The 23,493-nt window shown below is 34.0% G+C and overlaps 1 protein-coding gene and 1 non-coding gene across 2 annotated transcripts in view; one reads left to right on the forward strand and one right to left on the reverse strand.

The window, feature by feature from the left end:
• LOC150101896 (uncharacterized) overlaps window positions 1–23,493 on the reverse strand; it is a 314,015-nt gene that overhangs the window by 93,046 nt on the left and 197,476 nt on the right. The gene's annotated exons all lie outside the window — the stretch shown is intronic.
• Window positions 17,868–17,949, forward strand: TRNAS-AGA (transfer RNA serine (anticodon AGA)). Its single transcript has one exon. It is a non-coding gene; the product is annotated as a tRNA-Ser (tRNA).

Below are 23,493 nucleotides of genomic sequence, written 5' to 3' on the forward strand. Positions count from 1 at the left end.
TACTTTCATTTAATAGAAAGAAAAATCTCTCTTTGCATTTTGTGTGACACACTTATGGAGGAATATGGCTTAACATCCAGGTAGCATCTAGTTTTAAACACCCGGATCCAAGAGGAAATTACAGATATAATTGATCGAGTGAATTCTTCATTCTGCCATGAAAAGGCTGAGGATCCCAATACTTTCAAAAAGATTCGCGTTCGTTTCTAGAATATTTACTGATGATCTAACTCCAAGACTACCCATGAGTATACCATTAGACTACAGGCACACTAAAAAATTATACGGCTATTCAACTAAAACTGAGTTAACTAGCCTCAGATTACAATCGTACCATGGAAGGGTGTTTTCTTCCAGCATTTCCTTTATGTAAACCGTAAAACATGACTTCAAAATGGACACAGTTAATGATGAGTTAATAACTCATTCCACTTGCATTTTTTGAAGATACATTCTAGTCTTTCATGATGTCCGAAGCATATAAGCTATAAGCTTTTTCTTATTGGTGTCTTGTAAATTGCAGTTAACTTATATGCACTTTTTTGTGAGTAAAATAAAATGAATTGTGTAAAACCTGCATTTCATTGAAAATAGTGTATGTAGCTCCTGTATATTATTCGGGAATAATATACAAACTCCAGAAAACAAGTATACTAAAACATAGCCACACCGGTCACAATGCGTAGTAGCTGTTAACGGACAGATTATTATTATTATATTGTGGCACTAACGCTTCAGCAACAGCAGCATTTAACCATCTGATGGAAATATTTGTTGCTGAGTATCATATTCGCTTATACAAAACAGGGTAAAGTGATAGCGTTAATGCTATCTATCTATGCTGATGAAAAGTATGCATGCAGCTGTTAAGCACCTTTGACGCTGTTCAGTTGAAAAACAGCACCTGACGCTTGATGCAGTCAGTACCACTTTCATTCATGGAATGTATACAATCACCATGGACAAACGAGAATTTTCTCAGGAGTGATAGCGCATAACTGACACTAAAGTAATTTGGTTAATAAGTTACTTGCATATTTCGTGGATAATTATTGTAATAAAAATTCCTCATAATACTCTTCATTTCTGTTCATTAATGTATAGCAATTTAAAACATGAATTAAATATCAAATGACTTTTTAAAATATAAATATACAGATATCAAAAAGTGGTATAAGGGAGATCTGAGTCGGCAAGGTTTAAGGTAACAAGTGGTGTACTACAAGGATCAGTGCTTGGTCCACTGTTATTTAATCTGTATATTAATGATATTGGGAAGGATTTGACAAGCGACATTCAGCTATTTGCTGATGATGTAAAGATAGGGGTAATCAGGAATGCTGCTGATATGCGGTACTTGCAGAAGGATTTGAATAGGTTGGAATTATGGTCATGGTAATGGAAAATGGGTATCAGTTCATTCACTTCGGCGTGATTAGATATCCAATGTCGTATTATATTGGTAAGATTATGCTAGAAGAAACTGATGAGACCAGGGATCTTAATAGATAAATAATAGCGTGTTAATAGATAGGAAGTTGAAGTTCATGGGCCATGCAAAGATTACAAATACAACTCCAAAGATATTAGCAATGCTGAAAGGAACGTTCACATGTAAAGATAAGGATGTCATTTTGCCTCTTTACAAGGCCTTGATAAGACCTCACTTCGACTATTGTGAGCAGGTCTTTTCCATTGTGATTCTGATTGATTGGAGAGAGAGTGCAAAGGAGAGTGTTAAAAATGATATCAGGATTATGGAATACATTATGAAGACAGATTGAAAATTTGTAGACTGCAGACACTAGCAAACAGAAGAAAGAGGGGATGATATAATTGAGATTCACAAACTTCTGAAAGGGTCATACAGGATTTGAACTGATGGAATTTTTCAATTTATGGAGAGTGGGAAAATTGACACATAATTCTTACACTGGTTTTATAATTGACGGAATTTGATATATCCATATTGTAATGCACTCTATACCCATATTTCTAGATACGGAATAGGCTTGGCATGTTCTTTTAATTATTTCTATACGATACAGTTCAGAATTAAATTTTTGGATTGTCGATATTTACATTATTGGGAGACGTATCTTATTCCATGATAAGAAATTCGCATTATTCACGATTCAAGGAACTTCATCGAGTGATCGTTTCTTCTGTAAAAATGTGAAGTGTATCGATATACTGGAATTCACATGCCTTATAAAGCATAAAAGTCGCAGAAATATATAACATAAATTCTTGTTTCATTTTTATAGCAGTTTTATGACACTAAAAATCAGAACCATGCAAGTCTGTTAGAGAAGAATTTACTCTATTTCTTATAATGTTGCTATTGGTCGGTAGTTTCAGCTCAGATCCGGAATCCTTCATATAGTAATAATAATATTAGTAATTTGTAATTAATGAATAAATATAATCATATAATCATTTTGTAATTAATATAACTGATTAATTTTAATTATTAATTAAAGTTAGTAACAGAATAATACATTAAAACACATAATATTACACGCATTTTAATAAGGTCTTGAATGTTGTGTATATGTTTAAAAGGTCGTATAGAATTAGAAAAAATTAGACATATCAATGCTAAATTAAGTGATTAAATGATATTTGGGAATTTAAATGAAATATGAAGTTACTGTGGTTTCAGTTAACTTCTTAATTATATTCTGAAATGAAGCACGGATATCGATTCGAATTTGAACTTTACAAGCTAAGGAACCTGAAACCACAAGCAGGCGTAGCTGAGTGGTTAAGACGATTCACTAGAAATCCATTGGGGTCTTCCCCGCAGAGGTTCCAATGCTATCGGCCGCGTAATTTTACTTTTCTCAGAACTGAATGGTAAAAGCTTTAACTCTTTCAAGAGTGGAAGAAATTATCTTTGCAGTTCACCATTGTTTGCACCTGTGAGGAATTCAATTTAGAAATTATCGCATTCAAAAGTACGTTCGCAATAATAATAATAATAATAATAATAATTTAAAAAAAAACGTACTCCCCCATAAATTGTTAAATAATGAAATGTTTATTTCAAATTTCTGGAAATTTTCGATATTTCATTTGATAACTGGTCAAACGTTATTACTTTTAAACTATAAAATAGAATAGACTGACCAAAATCCTTTATCGATTCCTAGACATCTCTGTACTTTTATGGAATTTCAACATCAAAGACTGCAAATACAACCAATCTTTTCTATTCTATTTATTAACACATTATCGCGAGGGCGCCCTCCTAGCATTCAGCGTATTAACAATGAATCTCAACGAGTCTTCAGAGGTACTTGTGACAAAAAAAAAGTGTATGAACATGTATATACAAGAAAGTTTATTGATAAAAATATTTATATATTCCATTAATATGCCAACAAATATTTAAAACGGCTTCGATGTTTTAAATATTTCGGCAAAGACGAGTCATCGGCCAGAAGATTCTGTGTTGTCCTACACTTTGATCAAAAAAGGATGTTTCGTGAGAAAAGACTGTAAATAACATCACTCCTATATTCTGTATAAAGAAAAAGTCGAAAGTTTTTCGTTTGGTTCTCTAAAAATTAAACATGCCAAGACATTATTTTCCTAAGTTAATCGTTTATCCAAGTGTAAGCAAACAAAGTGCGCGTTAAGTATCTTAACGACTGGGCCTGGTATTTAAAGGCTAACGACTTCACATTACTTTGCCTTAGTATTCCATAATACAAAGCACACCCCTTTCGGACGTGTATAATGCAGAGCATTACAAGAAGTGCCAATACCCAGATCAAGACCACTTTTCGACCGTTGTTGAGGTGTCACCAGTAGGAGCTAAGCCGAAAAGAGATACTATGGCTAAAGTAATGAAGAAGTCATATACTGTATTTCTCATATTCAAGTAACGTATCACCGTATCACCTTATTCAAGTGTATCACCTTATTATTAAAATACTCGAGATCAGAGATAGATATTGAAATATATATATATATATATATATATATATATATATATATATATATATATATATATATATATATATATATATATATATATATATATATATATATATATATATATATATATATATATATATATATATATATATATATATATATATATATATATATATATATATATATATATATATATATATATATAAGAAGATGTTTGGCCGGATCGACCTGGGTTCGATTCTCGGCAGTGACGTGAGGAACCTTTATCTGGTCTTTTTCGAAAAAAGGTGAGTTAGCCGATCTCATACGGTGGTAGGAGATTTTTAACCCGGAAACTCGGGTTTTTCATCCCCCAGAACAGGCAAACCGGCCCCGTGAATACAAACGGATGCAATCATGAAAACGCCCTTAGGGGGAGGCAGCAGAGGAGGGACGAACCATCCATCCATCCATATGTTCACTGGGCATCCACAGATACCATATGGTCACTCCGATGTTCGGTGATATGCCACATCAGGCCTCGCCATATAGTCCTGTTGTATACTTTTCTAGTGGCTTCAACTCTCTGAAGATCAGTCACTCCATACACACACACACACACACACACAAACACCATCCATCCATCTCATTGATTGTCCACACCCTTCCTCTTTGTCTGGGAACTTTACTTTCTATTACTGTTTTGAGAAGTCCTCCTTCCATCCTTTCAATGTGTCCAAAATATCTTAACTTTCTTCTGTCGATATCCTTAAGAATCCTTAAAATTCTACAGATCTTTTCTAACACCTATTTATTTGTACGCCTTTCAATATATGATATCCTCAACAGCCTCCTGTAACACCACATCTCAAAAACAGCTATTCTTTTCTTATCTGACTTCTTTAGGTTCCAATCCTCACATCCATAAGTCGCTGTTGGAAAAACAACTGCATCCAAAATCCTCAACTTTGTTCCCATGGAGATAGATCCATCCTTCCAAATTTTAGACAAGTCTCTAACTGTTGTTTTAGCCATTCCTAATCTTCTTCTGACGTCTTCTGAACAGTAATTCTTCACATTAATAATAAATCCCAGGTACTCAAACTTGCCGACTTCCTCAATTCTTTCTCCATTAAGGTATATTTGTTTCTCAAGAGCTTCTGTTTGTATTTCCTTCGAGAACCATAATCTGTCTTGCTAGGATTGAGTTAAAGTCCTCTATTATTACTGATCTTGTTAACTTTATCAAGAATTTGTTCTAGTTTTTCCTTGTCATTACGGAAGAGTACGGTATCATCGGCATACCTCAGATTACTGATCAATCTACCGCCTATCCTAATTCCTGCCTTGAGCTTATCCAATGCTTCACGCATGATGTTCTCCGCTTATATACTAAGCACGTGAAATTAAAGTAAACATCCTCGCCTAACTTCTTTTCCAACCTGAAGCCAATCAGTCAATCCAATACCTGTTCTCACCGTGGCTTCTTGCTCCCTACAAGTTGGCTATCGATCTGATAGTATGCTGACGAAAATCCATTCTTTTCATTACCTCCCAGTTTCACATACTGTACACAGTCAAAAGATTTAGAGTAGTCTAAGAAACAATTACGAGAGGAAGTTTGAATTCTTTATATTTTCTATGATCTGTCTAAGGCGAAGGATCTGATCTCTGGTGCCCTTACCTTTAATAAAACCTGCTTGTTTCTCTGGGATCTCTGCTTCAACTTTGGTCTCCATCCTATTTAGCATGATCTTCAATTAAATTTTGCTTGCATGAGATATTAGATTAATAGTTCTACAGTTCTTGCAAGCCTTCATATCTCCCTTCTTATGTGGTGGTATGAAAACTGACTTCTTCCAGTCTCTAGGCCATGATCCTGTCTCCCATATCCTTGTAATCAATCTATGAAGCACTCTTATCCCTCCCCCCATCCGCTGTGGCCTTAATTAACTCTGCTGAGATTCCATCTGCACCTGGGGCCTTATTGCTATTAAGCTGCTTAATTGCTCTTTCAACTTCATACCTAAGTGGAGGAGGTTCCAAATCGGAATTTTCCTGGTGAGAGGGCTCCTCCAAATTTTCTTTATCCACTCTATTGTACAGTTCCTCACAGTATCCTTTCCATCTGTTTTTGATTTCCAATTCTTCTGTTAGTAATGCTGCATTCCTGTCTTTGATGACATTCAATTTGGACTTAAACTCGTGCTTTAAATTATGAACTAAATTAAGCATTCTTTTATAATTCTGCCTCCTCATCTATAACTCTATTTCTTCACATTTATTAGTATAGAACTTTTCCTTGTCCTTTGATGGCTCTTCTGGATTCATTATGTAATCTGTTATATTCTTCAGTCCATGTGTCTCTTCGTTTTTTCAACCGCCTTCTTTTGATTAGCATTTTGATTTTGATTATCAAATTCATTGTTGAATCTGATATCCATGGGTCTCTTAGTCTTCTTATTGGGAAGAGATACGCCTTGGTTGTATCCTGTATTATCACCTTGACTCCTTCCCAAAGCATTTCTGGTTCTCCACATTGGTCTTCAAAAAAAATCATCCAACCGAGTTTATATTTCTTCTGTGAATCCATTAGGAATTACTCTACCAACCAATCTAGTGAGATGCCTGACTTGGAATTTTTCAGAGTCTTAGGCTCTTTGGCTCTTACTAGCTGATGGTCTGTACCATAATCTGCTCCAGAACGAGCATGAACATCAGAGATGCATGTCTTTCACCGCTGAAGAGCCAGGATGTAATCAATCTGGTGCCTTGACCTATCAATGTTAGATATCCACGTATAGGTCCGTCGTGGGTGTTTCTGGAAGCAGGGATTGGTAATAACTAATATGTCAGCATGGGAAAATTCCAACAGTCTTTCACCACGGGTGTTACGTTCACTCAGACCAAACATGCCACATTCCGGCCTAACTCTTATACTGTTTCCCACTTTTGCATTTAAGTCCCCTAAGATGTAAAGTATGTCTCTCCTTGGTAGGCAGTCCCAGTCTGTAATTTTTCCTAGAATTCCTCACTCTCTTCTTCAGGCCCATCCGTGTGGGGTGCATAAACTACCATGATTGATACATTGGTAGGCTGAGCCTTAAGTCTAATAGAAGGTATCCTATCATTAACAGAGTTATAATCAAGAAGGCTTCTTTCCTTAGCTGTCTTCAGCATCACAGCCACCCTATAATGCTTTGAGTCGAACCCGCTGCAATAAATTCGTCGTAAGCCCCTCTTTTTGTGTGTGTGGGGGGGATTCAACCCGTCTTAAGGGACGAATGGGAATGCAACAGGCCATTAGGCCTATACATAAAGGAAGAAGAAGATATACTAATTACAGTATAAGCTATAAAGACAGTAAATGAAGCATGAAATTACTCAATGAAACTTGCGGGTATGAAATATGTTCTAGTACTGCAAGGTGATAGTCGCCAAACCAGAATACAGTAGACTCTGGATTTAATGGACTAACTGGGGGAAGAAATGTCCGCTATTGCCGAAAGTCTGTTCAATCGAATGTACCGGTATTTCAAAAGCATATATCAATAACGACCTTGCGATTTCGAAGATGTGTTAAAATGTTATTATAAGTAATCATTTTCTCTCAATTAATCCCCTCCCTCACCTAGATGGCGTAATACCCCGTATTAGATGCATAAGAAGAGAATGCTGACTCATTGACCTAATCTTCTAGTGTGCTCTATTCGAGAATAAAAAAATAAATAAAATAATAATAATAAAAAGTTCTACAGTTTTCCTTTAGGGCAAAATGTTTTCCAAGGTTAAACGAAGTTGGTTAAATCGAAGGCCTACTGTATAGTTAATTGGAATATACTAGTTGTTTTTGCACACAAAAATATTAACAAAAAAGTTTGCTATCAACTTGTTTGTATAAAAAAGTATAGCTGGCTAAGATATTTTATATTATACAAGAATAATATATTCTTGTTTAATAATCATATTCAAAATGGTCAAGCGTTCTCTTTTATTTTGTTTGTTTTGTTTCATTTTCACCCAAGAGAATTTAATATAGTTTTTATAATATTAGCGTTATTATTAATTAATAAATAATTAATACAATAAATTATTTTATTCGTATTTTCAAACAGTAGTATTCAAGGACCCGAAATATGGATTTTTTTTTCCTCATTAAAACCCATTACGCATATTTTCATGAGATCTTGAACGTATTTTTAAAGGATGATCTACAATTGGAAATAATCCGAGTATCAACTTTCAGGATTTAACGGGCTAATTGGAGGAGGGATGTCGGCTATTCCCGAAAGTCCGTTAAATCGAATTTATTTCAGAAACATATATCAATAACGAACTTGCAATGCAGAAGATGTATTAAAATATTATTATAATGTATAAGTAATCACTTTCCCTCTAATCAAATATTATTTGGGGATTTAAATCAAAAGTGAAATTACTCTGGCTTCATCTTCAGTTTACTCCTGAATTCCAATCTGAAAGAAAGGCGAGGATGTTGAGACAATTGATCGCAGACATTGCAAACAAAGAAGCACTCATTATTTCAATTGTGCAAAAGTTATAGAAAGACTAAGAGATAGCGTGAACAAGTAGTTAAGGCGATAGGCAAGAAATATTTGTGTTTCGCTTTTTACTCAGAACTCGTTGATAAAAGGATTAGCTCTTACCAGGGAGAATTTTTTTTCTATGGCTCTGAGAGGTTCATTTACTATTAGCGTTGCAATTGTCCATTGTTTAGACACTGAAGAAATTTTCGTATTAAAACAATGTCATATGAGACCTTGTTTTTTTAAGTAAATAAACTGTCACATAAAAAAATAAAGTACATGTCTATTTAAAATTTCTGGAACTACTCATTATCTAATTTGATAATAGATTAAATGTTACTTGTCGCAACTGCTATCTAAACTCTAAAATAGGAAGAGGACGCCCTCTATTAGCATTCATCGTAGTCGCAACAAAGAATATCAAGCTACTAGTAAACTTTTTCGCGTTATGATGTGAAAGTTATCTTCTTATGTAATTTTTAAACACCCACAGAGTTTTTGTTTACCGTAAACCTTCAATTCGTACTATGGCTTACAGCAACTAGGTTTTCGCCTCTCTCTAAGGGACAATAAAACGAACTCAGTGACACAATTTACATGCATCAATTTATCATCACAACTACTGAACTATAGCATTTTTATTTTATTTATTTATTTATTTATTTTTGTAATGTTCACATATAATTTTGATTCTTCTAATATTCCCGCTAAAATAGTTCCTCCGATCTGACCAAAATTGGTTAAAATATTTAGTGTACATCGGTTTTTTCAAAATTTCATTATATTCCAACCAGTACGACAATTAAGATGATTACAAAATAATACGAGCCAAGAAATTTACCAAGAAACAAAACTATTATAATAATTGCTTAGGCGTTTCTCAAAACGCACCTAATAATGTAAAATCAAATTTTTATATTTAACAAATGTTTCATTAAACTGAAAATTCTGGTAAAACACTTAAGAGGGTATTCTCAGTATTATTCTCAGTCCCAGGAATAGCAATAAATACCGGATAAGAATTAAATGCTTCAGGGTAATGTGCTTCCACAATCTCATTTATAGATTTATCCAATATGGATTTAACAACGATAACTGAATGTAAAGAGAATGATATTCAGCGGAATTTGGAGGGTTTTCCATTTCTGTAGATTAGTGGGAATCGCAAAGAAACTCGATAATTTCGTTGCATCTTATGTAACACCTAGATGTCAAAGTGATTTTTACATAGAGCATCTGCTGCTTCTGCAATAAGAGCCTGTTCTTGCTTTCTAGTTAGATATTTCGTTGTTCTTGGAGGTCTTCAAGTCTTAGAAAATTTCTGGAAACACAAAAGGTTAAGTGTACTGTGGATTTCTTAAACCGGATTAAAAGGAACATGAAAGGAGCAAGGGTTTGGTATAAATGCTGAGCAGGCACTTCCTATATATACACTTCAGCAGTGAAGAAAGTTTGGATCGTGCGACATCTGAGATTTACAAATGAAGATCTTGGTAAGTAATATTTTGCTATTTGTTTAAAGATAGTTATATAGTAGAGTGTATAAGAAATAGGTGGGCTAAATTGAGTTGGCTATTAAGCCAGTTTATCCATATCTGTTACCGAATCAATAAAAATAAATAAATAAATAAATAGTTGAACGAAGAATATTAAGGTTTAGAATTAGTAACTAGAGGGATGAGGATTGATTTCACACCACTATAGCAACTAAGTTTCAATTTTTCCTACGTATTATTATTATATTATTATTATTATTATTATTATTACTTTTCACTTATATAACATAATTAGATAATTTCATGCTTCGTGTGTGCTAATTTATTTCTATATATTTATGGCACCACATCACCTTAAAGGCTAAAGAATAGTTTTTCGTCTCCTTGCACTCTTTTGATCTCGCTAATTACCATCACAAACCATCTCATTATAAATGACATCATTATAAGATAGCTCACTACATGTAACAACTTATCGAGGAAAAAAAAGTCGCCCATAAAAAAAAACTGTTCTATACGGAAATCCACGATAGCAAAAGTATCAACTATAACCAACTGTTTATTCGGAATCCCTGCTATAGAGAATAAATGTAATCTTTTTGCATCTCAGTGGTGTAGTTTTTTGAAATTTATCCCTTGAGTTAGGAAGACCTAAGTTCAAGTCTCCTTTGAGAAGGGATGCTTTAAAAGAGATTTTCAACTGAAGCGGAATCAGACGATCTCATACAAAAGCAGCAGGATTTCAATTCTCCGAAAATAATTTTGTATTCCTCCAAATAGGAATACCTGGTTGAGAACACAAGTGATTAATATAATACACTAGCTTCATAGCTTTAGTTTTCTGTTGTAAATCCAACTACCCTAACTAACAATACTAATGATTATTGTATAATTACGTTTATCATATACTTACACCATATAATGAAACAAATGTGTAATCCGAAGCAGTATTATTTTAAAATCGGTTCGTTTATGGATATTCTTAAGTTGGATCTCAGGAATAGATGCTGGATGCTCCTCTGATTAGTTTCTAGAGTTTGGAAATTTTAAAATTAAAAAAATTTAAATTTAAGAAAGATAGTCCAAGATTCAAAGTACAAAGAAGCCCGCAAATTTCCTGTTATTACTTTATTGGTAATCTAAATTTTTTATTGCAATTCAAAGATGTGAATCATAACGAAGACAACTGGAAATAAATTCATTATAGTAATATTTCTGCAATACATTTTTGTAAAATACTCCTCGTGCGTTACTGATCTTTCTACTACATCACTCTTTATCTATTCGGGATAAAGGTATCTAGTTTTTAATTAATATCTGCGCTTCACTCCTTGTCTATTCATTAAAGAGTTACCACATCTCATTCTGCCATTGACAGACTTATGAGTATGCTGGTAGTCTATTAGAAGTAATGTGTGTGTGGCTGATAAGAACTCTGAGACGATAACTGATTAAGCAGATTTTACTAATTAGTGTTTTGTTATTGCAGTTCACTGTGCTGTTTCTAGCTGCTGTGATAGTAGCAGCTGTAGTTGCTGACAAACATGGAGGAGGTGGTGGTGGAGGTTACCGCGGAGGATATGGAGGTGGTGGTGGCTATGGAGGAGGTGGTTATGGTGGCGGAGGTTTCGGTGGTGTAGGTGGTGGCAAAGGAGGCTATGGAGGTGGATATGGAGGCAGCGGTGGATATGGAGGTGGAAAGGGCAAATAATGGAACACTTCGGAAAAATGGTACTTCTTTTTTTATAACACATTCCTGCTTTCTATATGTATTGAAATTATATATATAATTAAATTATGAATAGAAGAACACATATTATGATCGGTTTATATGGGACTTTATTTCTTATTTCACTACTTATATTTATTTTTAATTTTTTTAGGTTCCCGGCTGAAGTTTGAATTTCCTACACCTGATTCGATGATCGCATCACATCATTAGAAGCTTGAGTTCACTAACTAATCTTAATCTACTCATTCATCCCTATTTTCAATGCTTTCTTGTGAAATTCGTTGTTTAAAATAAAATCTTGAACTAGAATGCAGTTTATATCCTTATAATAATCAACAAGACACTTTAAATAACACAGACATTGGAAAATCTTTTAAAATACTATTTTATGGTGTCTATGAGGAAAACTTTGGAATTATAACATTAATTCTTTAATTACATTAAATTATATTTAATATTGAAATAGTGTGATCGTAGCATTGTGGTTGATCAGTTAATTTACAGGAAAAAAATATTAGTGGTGGTGGGCGGTAGATGACAATGTGTGAAGATGGTGGTAGTGCCGTTGTGGGTGGTTGGTGGATTAAGTAGTAGAGTGAGATTAAGTTATCAGAATAACCATTATTACAAATATACGAAACAGTGATTGCGTCAGTTACTCAAATAGATAATACCATTTATTTTTGACTCTCTTAAAAGAAACAAACTAGCCAGTAAATACCTGTCATTCGTCTCATAACCTTCATCTCCAGGTAATATCCCTGTAACCTAACCTCTACTGGAAAAACCAAACTGCTGCTAGTTCACCACACACGCACGCACGCACGCACGCACACACACGCACGCACGCACACGCGCACACACACACACACACACGCGCGCACGCACACACACACACACACACACACACACACACACACACACACACACACACACACACACACACACACACACACACACACACACACACACACACACACACACACACACACACACACACACACAAATTTTCCATTGATTTTCTAGTATGTATAACATTTCTGCAAGATTTTTTTACTGATGAATATCAATAAATAAAGAATACCAACCAAGAATAACCACAGGAACGAAGAATTCAAATGAATTTAACAAAGTCTTTAAATCCTCGTATTAAAAGCTTGTATTACATCGTAGTCTAGAAAAAGTTAGGGAATTAATAGTAATACAGTGACGCTATTTATTTGCAAAATTGAACCTACAACCATTTTTAGTGTGTGTGTGTGTGTGATTTTTTTTTTGCCCAATTTTGTCATAAAAATGGTCCAATGGAAAAAAAAAACAAAACTCTAATTAATGACCTTGTAATAGAACTGAATTAACTGCGTTCGTCACTAAGGAATTACTGTTTACCTTGATTACCTTGATGGACCTGTATTTCACTCAGGATTTCTCCATGAGTATAGCTCACAAAAATGCCTCCAACGATCTCGATCTTGAGCCTCTCTCTTCCATGTTATATCCATAGATTTCGATAGTGGATATTTCCATCTTGTAGGTGGTCTTCCTGGTTTTCTCTTTATTCTTGGTTACCAGTTGAGTATTCTATATGTCCATCTGTTATCTCTGAGTCTGGCTATGTGACACCTGCCCATCTCATCTTGCTTTCATATACTGCAGTTACCACATCTTTTATGCCTGATCTCTTTCTCGGTTCTGTGTTTCTAACATGTTCCATTTTGCAGATGTTACAAATCCTGCGTTCTGTTGCACGCTGAATTATTCTGAGAGTCTCTTCTTCTTTTCTTGTCGTTTTCCATGTTTCTGATCCATATGTGAGTGATGGAAGAATGTCACTATTAAATAGTTTTGCCTTCGCAGAGATGTCAAGATTTGGATTAGTAAGTGTTTCTTTTAGTCTGTTGAATGAAAGCCATGCAGCTTTCTTTTTGCTTGTTCTTCAGATAAATCGTTATTCATTTTTATTGTTTATCCTAAGTAATTGTAGGAGTCAACTTGTTCTATAGGGATGTTATCAATACATAGGTGACTGTCACTTGTGTAGATGTTTTTGATACATTTTGTTATCAAAATGTTGTCATTTCTAATTAGAAGTTTGTTCTGCCAATAAAAAGTTCCGCTTCCAGGGAACAAAGAAAAACTATTATTTTAATTTCAGATCATTTTGCTAATAAAAAGAGAATTATAATGAAATAAAAATCTTTTATTAAAATACCCTTGAAGTCAGGAATGTTTACCAACTAAAATTACTCGTGTGCAAGAATAATGTTTGACCATATTTTAAGTTTAAATTTTCTTATGATTGTTCAGAGATGAATTTTCAATTGTCCATATTTCAGTTGTTTTCACGAGAACTGTCATAATTTCTTGGAAAAAGAATGAAGTTATTCATCGAACTCTCGAGAATGGACTTTTATTTTTAAAAAAATTCGAGTATGTAGAAACTTATAGTGTGTTAATGACATGTCGATAAGTAATTGACATATATCCTCTATACCAGGGCTTAAACTTTTTTGATTCGCGACCCCTTTTCGCCAGAGAAATTTTTGCGCGACCCAGGGTATATACGTATATAAAATAGGTATACAAATCACACATTTACTGATAATAAATCATAAAGAAATTTATTTTAAAACACTTCTTTGGTATACATATAATTTTACCATTTATTAAAGATGAGGCAAATTTGCATACTAATGAGATGGACGTGCTTGTTTATTTTTACATAAAGAATTAAATATTGGCTGAATATTTGATACTCCAGGACGAAGAGCATCTTCAACGTTTTTCTGAGTTGATCGATATTTTGATTTTATAATCGTCAATGCTGAGAAACGCCGCGAAGCGACGTTCTCAGCATTGATAAATACGTAAATAAATACGTAGTACAAAATGGCTGAAGTATGTTTAGGGCCGTTTTAGAAATTGTTGGAAATTCTGTTCTAATTCCAAGTCAAAATTCACTTAACGATTTTTTAGGACACTCAAATTTTAAACCGGTGTCACTTGATAACTCGGCAAATTCATCTTGAACTTTTAGTGGCGGATGACTGACGTTTTTGATTTCAACTGAGTATGGTTTATGAACCCAACTTAGTTTTTTAGAATCAAAATTTGAAGGGAAGTATTTCGGAAATTGTGTCTCCAGTCACTTCAGATGATCAATTATAACTGGTACAATTAAATCTTTGGGAAGGATATTTTCAATTATAAAATCATCTGTAGCTGTAAACATTTCTAAAGAACTATTTTCCACCCTACTCTTCCATATGTTAACTTTTTCAGTAACACTTTCAATTTTATATTTTAACATAAATACGAGTATGTTACAATTTTTTCCTTGAGACGACATGTTTAAATCATTGAGTTTTTCGAAAATATCCGACAAATAACACAGTTTTGAAAGCCATAAGTCACAGTGAAAAAAATTAACAAAATCAGATTTCTGTTTCAGTCAAAAATATAACAACTTCATCTTTCAATTTCAATAATATGTTTAAACTTCGCCCTCTTGAGAGTCACTTTATCTCTGCATGTAGTAATAAGCTTTTGTAATCGGAATCCATATCTTTGCAAAGGTTTGAAAACAAACGACTGTTAAGGGCATGGCTTTTAATGAATTTAATGATTTTGATAGTATCGCGAAGCACAACATCTAACTCTGGTGATATTTTTTTGGCTACGAGTGCCTCCCGATGGATCATGCAGTGAGTACCAGTGATATGTTCATTGCCACCAGTAATAACTTTTGCTACAAATCCAACATTCTCGCCCATCATTGCTCCAGCACCCTCTGTACAGACTCCAACGCAATTTTTCCACTGTAAACCTTCATTTGTGAGAAATTCATCGACTTTAAGATATATATCTTCTCCTCTTGTGTGCCCTTCCAAAGGTCGACAAACACAATCGTTCCTCATGTATGCTTCCTTCATACACATATCTTACATAAAGTAACAACTGTGTCATGTTAGAAATATCAGTTGTTTCATCTAACTGAATTGCAAACTTTGGGCTGCCCTTAAGCCCGGTAATAAGGCTTTTTAGTTTTTGCAATTAAGAAGTTTCGTAAGATGCAAGTAAATACTTTTCGTTGACAGTAACAAATTTCTCAAACCATTGTTTTTCTTTATTTGAAGATTTTAAAAGTAGTTCAAAATATCCCTTTGGTTTATTGCAGTACACTGCATGCTTGGTATTAAAAGATGTCGTTTTAGTTTGGCTAGTTTCATGCTCTCCGTAGCCAAAACCTCATTACTTAAATTAAGCAAAGAAGTTTTTCCACACTATCATGATTATTAGAAGTAAATCCATATTGCAAAAATGATTCGTCATATTTTCCTTTTCTTGTCAATTTAGATGTATATAACCTGTTAGCGAAGACTCTGCAGCATTGTCATCAGTATTTTTACCTCTTCTAAATTTAGCCGCTTATCCATAACCGAAAAATATTTTTTTCGGTTATGACGGTATGAATGTCGGTAGGAAAATATTAAAAGTCTTTATTTTTCGTAATTAAACTATTATGTTTCTGTAAGAGAGGAAAACTTTGAGCGTACAGTAAAAACACCGCAATTCATTACGCGTTTGATTTCGAATTAATTTTTGGTCGTTGCGCGTACAGAAACCTTTTACTGTTGTCAAATATTTCGCAACTCCCACATTCATCTACGCGATCCCATATAGGATCGCGACCCACAGTTTAAAAAGCTTTGCTCAAGACTTATAATTAGATGGGATCGCGACCCACAGTTTAAGAAGCTTTGCTAAAGACTTATAATTATGTTCTGCATAATTTTGATAATAAAAATGGCCGAGCGAAAGCCAAATTTTACTACATATCCTGAATACCAAATTGTCTTAAATTCATTCTGCGGTTGCGGAATTATTGAATTATTATGATTATATTATTTAATTATTAGAAAAACTGAATTATATGCGGAATTATTGAATTATTAGCAAAATATTCATCCTGTATTCGAACTCATTAGAGTTCGAATATAGAATGAATATTTTGCTAATAAAAATGATCCCGGTGAAAATAAAATTGAACAACATGGCGATTGTCTAGTGTTCATTCTAAATCCCAAATTGAGTAAATTTCATTTAGCAGGAGATGAGTTATCACAATATATAATTTCTATAGTCTTTTCTTCTTTATTCACACTTTGGTTGGAAAACCTTGTCTTCGAATCCCGTCTAGGGTGCGAAAACCTTTATAAGGATTATTTAGTTGAAGGTGAGTTAGCCAGTCTGATATGGAAAGACAGTTTACTGTTTGCAACACGTTTTTTTTTTTTTTTCATTCCCTGAAACAAGGAAACCGGCCAGAAAAACGCACACAATATACAGCATAACACACTGGACTCATAGTCTTGGCTACTACTGCCATAATTCCAAAAATAACTATAACCACACTTCTTTGTGTCAAGGAAGACACAATTCATTACATTGCAATGTTAGCAGCTAGATTAATCTGCTACAGTATATTTAAGGAGTAGTTATAGTATTTAATTATAGCATGAAATTACTTATACCAGCCGTTTGCCCTACATATAACAAATGCTATAAGAGTGTATTTTACTATGGTTTTACAAGAGATTATATTCTTGTTAACATCCAAATTTTATGAGATCCGAATAAGGATCACACGTTTCTATGATAAGAGAATTTACTCTGGTTTCTATAATGTTTAACATATATATGTGTGTGTGTGTGTGTGTGTGTGTTAAAGATACCAAGTTATTTTAAATATAAACCTGTTTTTTTTAAAAAATAACTTGGTATCTTTAACATATATTATACCCAAGGTAAAAAACTTTCTCTCTCTCTCTCTCTCTCTCTCTCTATATATATATATATATATATATATATATAAATACTTTGATTACTTAATATTCATATTTTAACCTCTCAAAGCATGTTTAATATTACGAACAATTTTATAACCCTTTAAATTTATGAACTCTCAGTCAGGTAGTTAAATTAAATAATCGTTCGGAATTCAATCAACAAACTACTGTTATAGTTTAATCTAAAATTCTTAATTTCTAGGAGAAACGAGATTATCAAGGAAATTCAAAATCGTACTTATAAACCAAAAAAAGGACGCGTTCTTGTAAACTAGTTAAAATTTCTATTTATAGATAGATAATGGCAAAATCGACACAAGCAGTCGTGGCCGAGTGGTTAAGGCGATAGACTAGAAATCTATTGGGGTTTCCCCGCGTAGGTTCGAATCCTGCCGACTGCGATTTCGTTTTTTGCTTTACAATAAGTGTTTTTTTATTGGTAAGTGTTACCCTCACCAAGATAGAGAAATTATCTTAAATGAGTTTTCTGACATATGACTCATTCTAAGTGAAGGAAATTAAATTAAAAAATGAACACCTTTGAAGTTATTATTATTATAAAAAAATCTCCATATAGTCAAAGACTCATCGTGGGAGGTCCCACTGTTACACTCACAGTGGGACCTCCGCGCCTTAAATATGTTCACTGTTTGTGCTCACCACACTTTTGGGCAATACATTCTAATCACTCACCTCTCCATGCGAAAAACCTGCTTCTAACCCCCCCCTCCTACAGCTTCCGGGGGTAACCGCTTGTTCTCTATCTATCTTCTTTACCCATTCTACGCAAAATCTCCTCGACATGAATCTGGTAATAACCTCTTAACAGCTTATATGTCTTGATCATATCCCTTCTCCTCCTTCTATCCACCAATTTCTGCAAATTTCATTTCCTCAATTTGTCTTCATACTCAACATTCCAGAAACCACAATAACACACCGGACTGAAATCGTCTATGGACCTTTTCCAATACATTTTCATCTTTTTGAAAACCAGGTGACCAAATCTGTGCACAATAATTATATGCAGCCTGATCAAAGCCGTATACAAAGAAACCATGACATCCTTACTTCTATAAGACAGTACCTTCCGCATCAGTCTCATTATCCGCTCTTCTGTCCTCACAATTTTAGCAACATATCCCCGAAATTTTAGGTCCTTGTCTACAATCACTCACAGATCTCTCATCTCCTCTACCTCTTCTAAGATATTTCCACCGACTGCGTACCCTACATCCCATCTCTGTTTCCAAAATTTCAAAATCTTGCACTTTACAACTATGAACTGAAATCTCCACTCATTTATCCATTCAACCAGCGTATTCAAGTCCTCTTGCAAGGCCACAGCATTCGCTCTACTCCTGATAGCTCTCCCCAACTTTGCATCATCTGCAAACAACTGCATATTACCATTCAGACCTCTTTCAATATCATTTACATACAAATTAAACAGCAATGGACATAAAACAGACCCTTGGGGTACACTAGTAATAACTTTCCTCTTCTGGAATATCGCTCCTCCATAGACAACTCGCTGATACCTATCAGATAGCCAATCTCAAATCCAGCGAACTAATCTACTGTTCTATCCCTGCGATTTTATTACCAGCTTGTCATGTGACAATTTATCAAAGGCCTTTGCAAAATCTAAATATACCACTTTGTATGCAACACCCTTATCCAATGCATTTGTTTCTTTATTATAAAAATTAAGCAGATTGCTAAACAAACATGATCTTCCTTTAACAAATCCACACTGAACAGCAAAAAGCATTTTTCTGTTGTGAACCCAATTCTGAATCTTGGTCCTAATTAACCTCTCTAACAGCTTTACCACTACTCCAGACATAGAGTCTGGCCTATAATTCAAAGCCCTAATCTTATCACTTCTCTTATGAATCTGAATAATTTTACCCTCTTTCCACTCCTTGGGAACTTGGCCCAGTGCAAAACTCGTGTTAAAAAGATATGTAAAAGCTGTTGTTAATTCCCTCAAAACACGGTGAAATAGTATCAAGCATCATTATATTTTATTAAAAAATACGTATTAAGATAACTTACTCTATTTTTATTTTTACAATAAACTATCATATAAAAAAAGGAAGCGAAATGTTTATTTCAGATTTCTAGATCTTGACATCCGACATTTAATTTGATAATAGGTTAAATATTACTTGTTGCAACCGCTAGTTTTCTAAACTTCTAAGTCAGCCTATCATCAGAACAGACTGACGATAATCCTTTATCCTTTGCCAGGTACAGCTGTATATTTTGGAATTTTATCACAGAAATCCAAAGACTTCTGACATAGCCCCCCCCCTCTTCTATTCTATTCTATTTGTTAATATATTATGATGACCAAAAGCGGGTGCTTGTCTTATCATTCAGTTACAGTCTCAATAATGAATCCCAAATGACGTCTAATGGCTTCCCACGTTATCATGTAAAAGCTATATTCTGATGTAATTTTTAAAATGACAGTTCTAATTTACAAGAAACCTTTACTTCCTGGTATAACTAAAGCGACTAATTCTTGGTATATTTTACTTAATCGTTATGCCTAAAAACTGTCGGTCAGTTTTTTAATTCCTAGAACCGAGATCCTACACTCATTACACAGAAAATACCAAACTCAAATTGAATAAAATTGATGAAATCTCGGACTTTTTGAGATGACTGTATCTTCTTAACCATAAATTTAAAAGAACCCCAGGAACTCTTTTCGGAAAGAAAGGTCCTAGGGAAGTGCGGGATATGGCGACATTTTAATGTTCAGATAAGAAAGGAAAACATGGGTGGGAAAATTCATTTTACTTTTAAACTATTTTCGAATAATTTTATAGTCCTGTTTCCAGTCTGGCTAAAAAGATAGATTTGAAACAGTAATAACTTGGAGAAGTTAGAAATACCAAACTGGTGTCCATTTCCCATGACAAAAATCAAACATTTTAAAACCACGTATGATAAGTAAGCATTGCACACAAGTTATTTAATTACAACTAGTACATGCGAATTGAATTAAGCTTAATTAAAGTATTCGTTACCTGTAAACAAGGAAGTGCTCTCAATGAACTAAATCGAACCTATAATAAGTAAGAGAACTAGCTACAAAACTAGAGACCCACATTGTAATGAATTATGAAATTTTAATTTCGCTAACAAGAACGGGTTCTTATAGGTGGCTACCGAGTGGGCCATTTCAGTTGTGGTTGTGCGGAATTAAGGCCAAATTGGGGGTGTAAAAAACTCGAGCTTACTGGAGCAAAAACCCTGCCAATTCGTATTGGCTAACTCATCTTAAGTTGAAAAGTCCTTATAAGGTTCTTCGTGCCCTAGACGGGATTTGAAGCTAGGTCTTTCCACAAAAAGGACATCGCATATTTTATGCAATTTTTTTACTTCCCACCCTCCTCTGAAGCTAATCATTTCTTCTCTGTAAGTAATCAGAAAATTATATATATATATCAGTAATTAGAATATATATATATATCAGTAATTAGAATATATATATATATATATATATATATATATATGGGAATAAATTTTTAACTTGGGTATATTGTATATTAGGATAACCAAGCAATTTTATATGCTTGGTTATTTTAGCTCCTAATCCCAAGTATGCAAACAATTAAGTTTGCGCCTGAAACAAAGTTCAAGTCTAAAGATGGTACAACACCAGGGCAACTCATTGTAAAGGTGGCTAAAGCTTTGATCACTATTCTTAGTATTTTCCCATAATGTAAAGCACATCTCACTAGAAGATGTATACTGCAATGCATTATGGGTGGGGTCACTACCCAGACCGGTTTCGACCTTTTTTGAGGTCTCCTCAGTGAGTAGCTAGACCCTAAATACCAAGGTTTTAGTAATACAAAGCCTTATCAACTTTACCTATATAAGTTGCAACAAGGTGTATTAAGTTTTAATAAAGATCTCTGGAGGAGATATTGATGGGAATAAATTTTTAACTTGGGTATATTGTATATTAGGATAACCAAGCAATTTTATATGCTTGGTTATTTTAGCTCCTAATCCCAAGTATGCAAACAATTAAGTTTGCGCCTGAAACAAAGTTCAAGTCTAAAGATGGTACAACACCAGGGCAACTCATTGTAAAGGTGGCTAAAGCTTTGATCACTATTCTTAGTATTTTCCCATAATGTAAAGCACATCTCACTAGAAGATGTATACTGCAATGCATTATGGGTGGGGTCACTACCCAGACCGGTTTCGACCTTTTTTGAGGTCTCCTCAGTGAGTAGCTAGACCCTAAATACCAAGGTTTTAGTAATACAAAGCCTTGGTATTTAGGGTCTAGCTACTCACTGAGGAGACCTCAAAAAAGGTCGAAACCGGTCTGGGTAGTGACCCCACCCATAATGCATTGCAGTATACATCTTCTAGTGAGATGTGCTTTACATTATGGGAAAATACTAAGAATAGTGATCAAAGCTTTAGCCACCTTTACAATGAGTTGCCCTGGTGTTGTACCATCTTTAGACTTGAACTTTGTTTCAGGCGCAAACTTAATTGTTTGCATACTTGGGATTAGGAGCTAAAATAACCAAGCATATAAAATTGCTTGGTTATCCTAATATATATATATATATATATATATATATATATATATATATATATATATATATATATATATATATATATATATATATATATATATAGAGAGAGAGAGAGAGAGAGAGAGAGAGCGATTTCTGTTGGAACACTTTTTGGTGAAGAACACGTACCATGTAATTATTATGCTGTATGTAATCCATAAATATTAATTATTACTGATTTTCATACACACGGAACAGAGTTCACATGACTTTATTATATTAATTATTGTCCAGTAGTAGTAGTCACTTTTGTCTTACTTTCTCACTGTTTCTGCGAACTTTCGGTAACCTCTGACATCATCATTGAAGTTAGAGATCAACTAAATCTCCAAATTGCATGACGTACCGATTGTTTCCAAACACAAAGCTGTAAATCACTCAGAGAAGCTGCAATTCTGATAATGATATCTTTCGAAACAACACATATTCAGCATAATTTAAAGGTATTTTCCCCAGGAAAATATACATCAACCTTGAGATTATCCGCCTACTGAGAAAACTGGTTTTTTCCAAGTTCATCATGGAATTCGTTTTTAAATTGAAACAATAACCTCCCGCCTTCTCAATACATTATAATTAGTCTCTATTGTCAAGCAGTATTTGCTGCGGTTTTCCTTGATGAACTCTAATTCTTCTTAACACGTCTAGAAATGCAAAGGGTTATCCAAAGGTTATCCGCATGACCTTATCGCAATGTTAACCTTTTACATTTCTTGAAATCAAAATATTTTATATGAATTTAAAGGGAAAAGGAGAACTTGGAAGGGGATTAGGATGCGTATATAAAGTGCGTAGCAGCATTTCATAGGCACTTCAGGGGAAGTCATTTTCTGGTCACAACTGAGACTCGCAATGAAGATCTTCGTAAGTATAGTTGAGTTCAATGTAGTTTTTACAGCGGAGTTATTTAGATAATCAAGAAATTATGTTAGGCTATGAGATTTTCGTGATTTATATCTATCTGTCTCTGTTTTTAGACTGTGTTGTATTCTGCCTATTTTCTTTTTCTTTTTTTTTTTTTTACCGTGGGGGGGGGAGGAAGAGATGGATAAATCAGACTACCAATTCAGATATAGTTCCTCGCTTCCTTACGGAGCCATATCCATATCTTTTCAACTAAGACATCGCACAGGTGTTGGATTTATAAGGAAATAACCAAAGTATCATCCCAAAATGCAACCATAACTTCGTTATATAGAATGGTAATGGACTCGATGTGCGGATAGGGAGGCGGAATGTTTTTTTTTTTTTCAAATGCATTTTTTATTTTTTGTTATTGCTTTTTTATGATAGCTGATAACGCTAGAAATTTATTGCAGTTGTCCT

The sequence above is a fragment of the Typopeltis vanoorti genome, chromosome 11, assembly GCF_054136105.1.
Source record: "Typopeltis vanoorti isolate ZY-2024b chromosome 11, IOZ_Tvanoo_1.0, whole genome shotgun sequence".
Taxonomy (NCBI): Eukaryota; Metazoa; Arthropoda; class Arachnida; order Uropygi; family Thelyphonidae; genus Typopeltis; species Typopeltis vanoorti.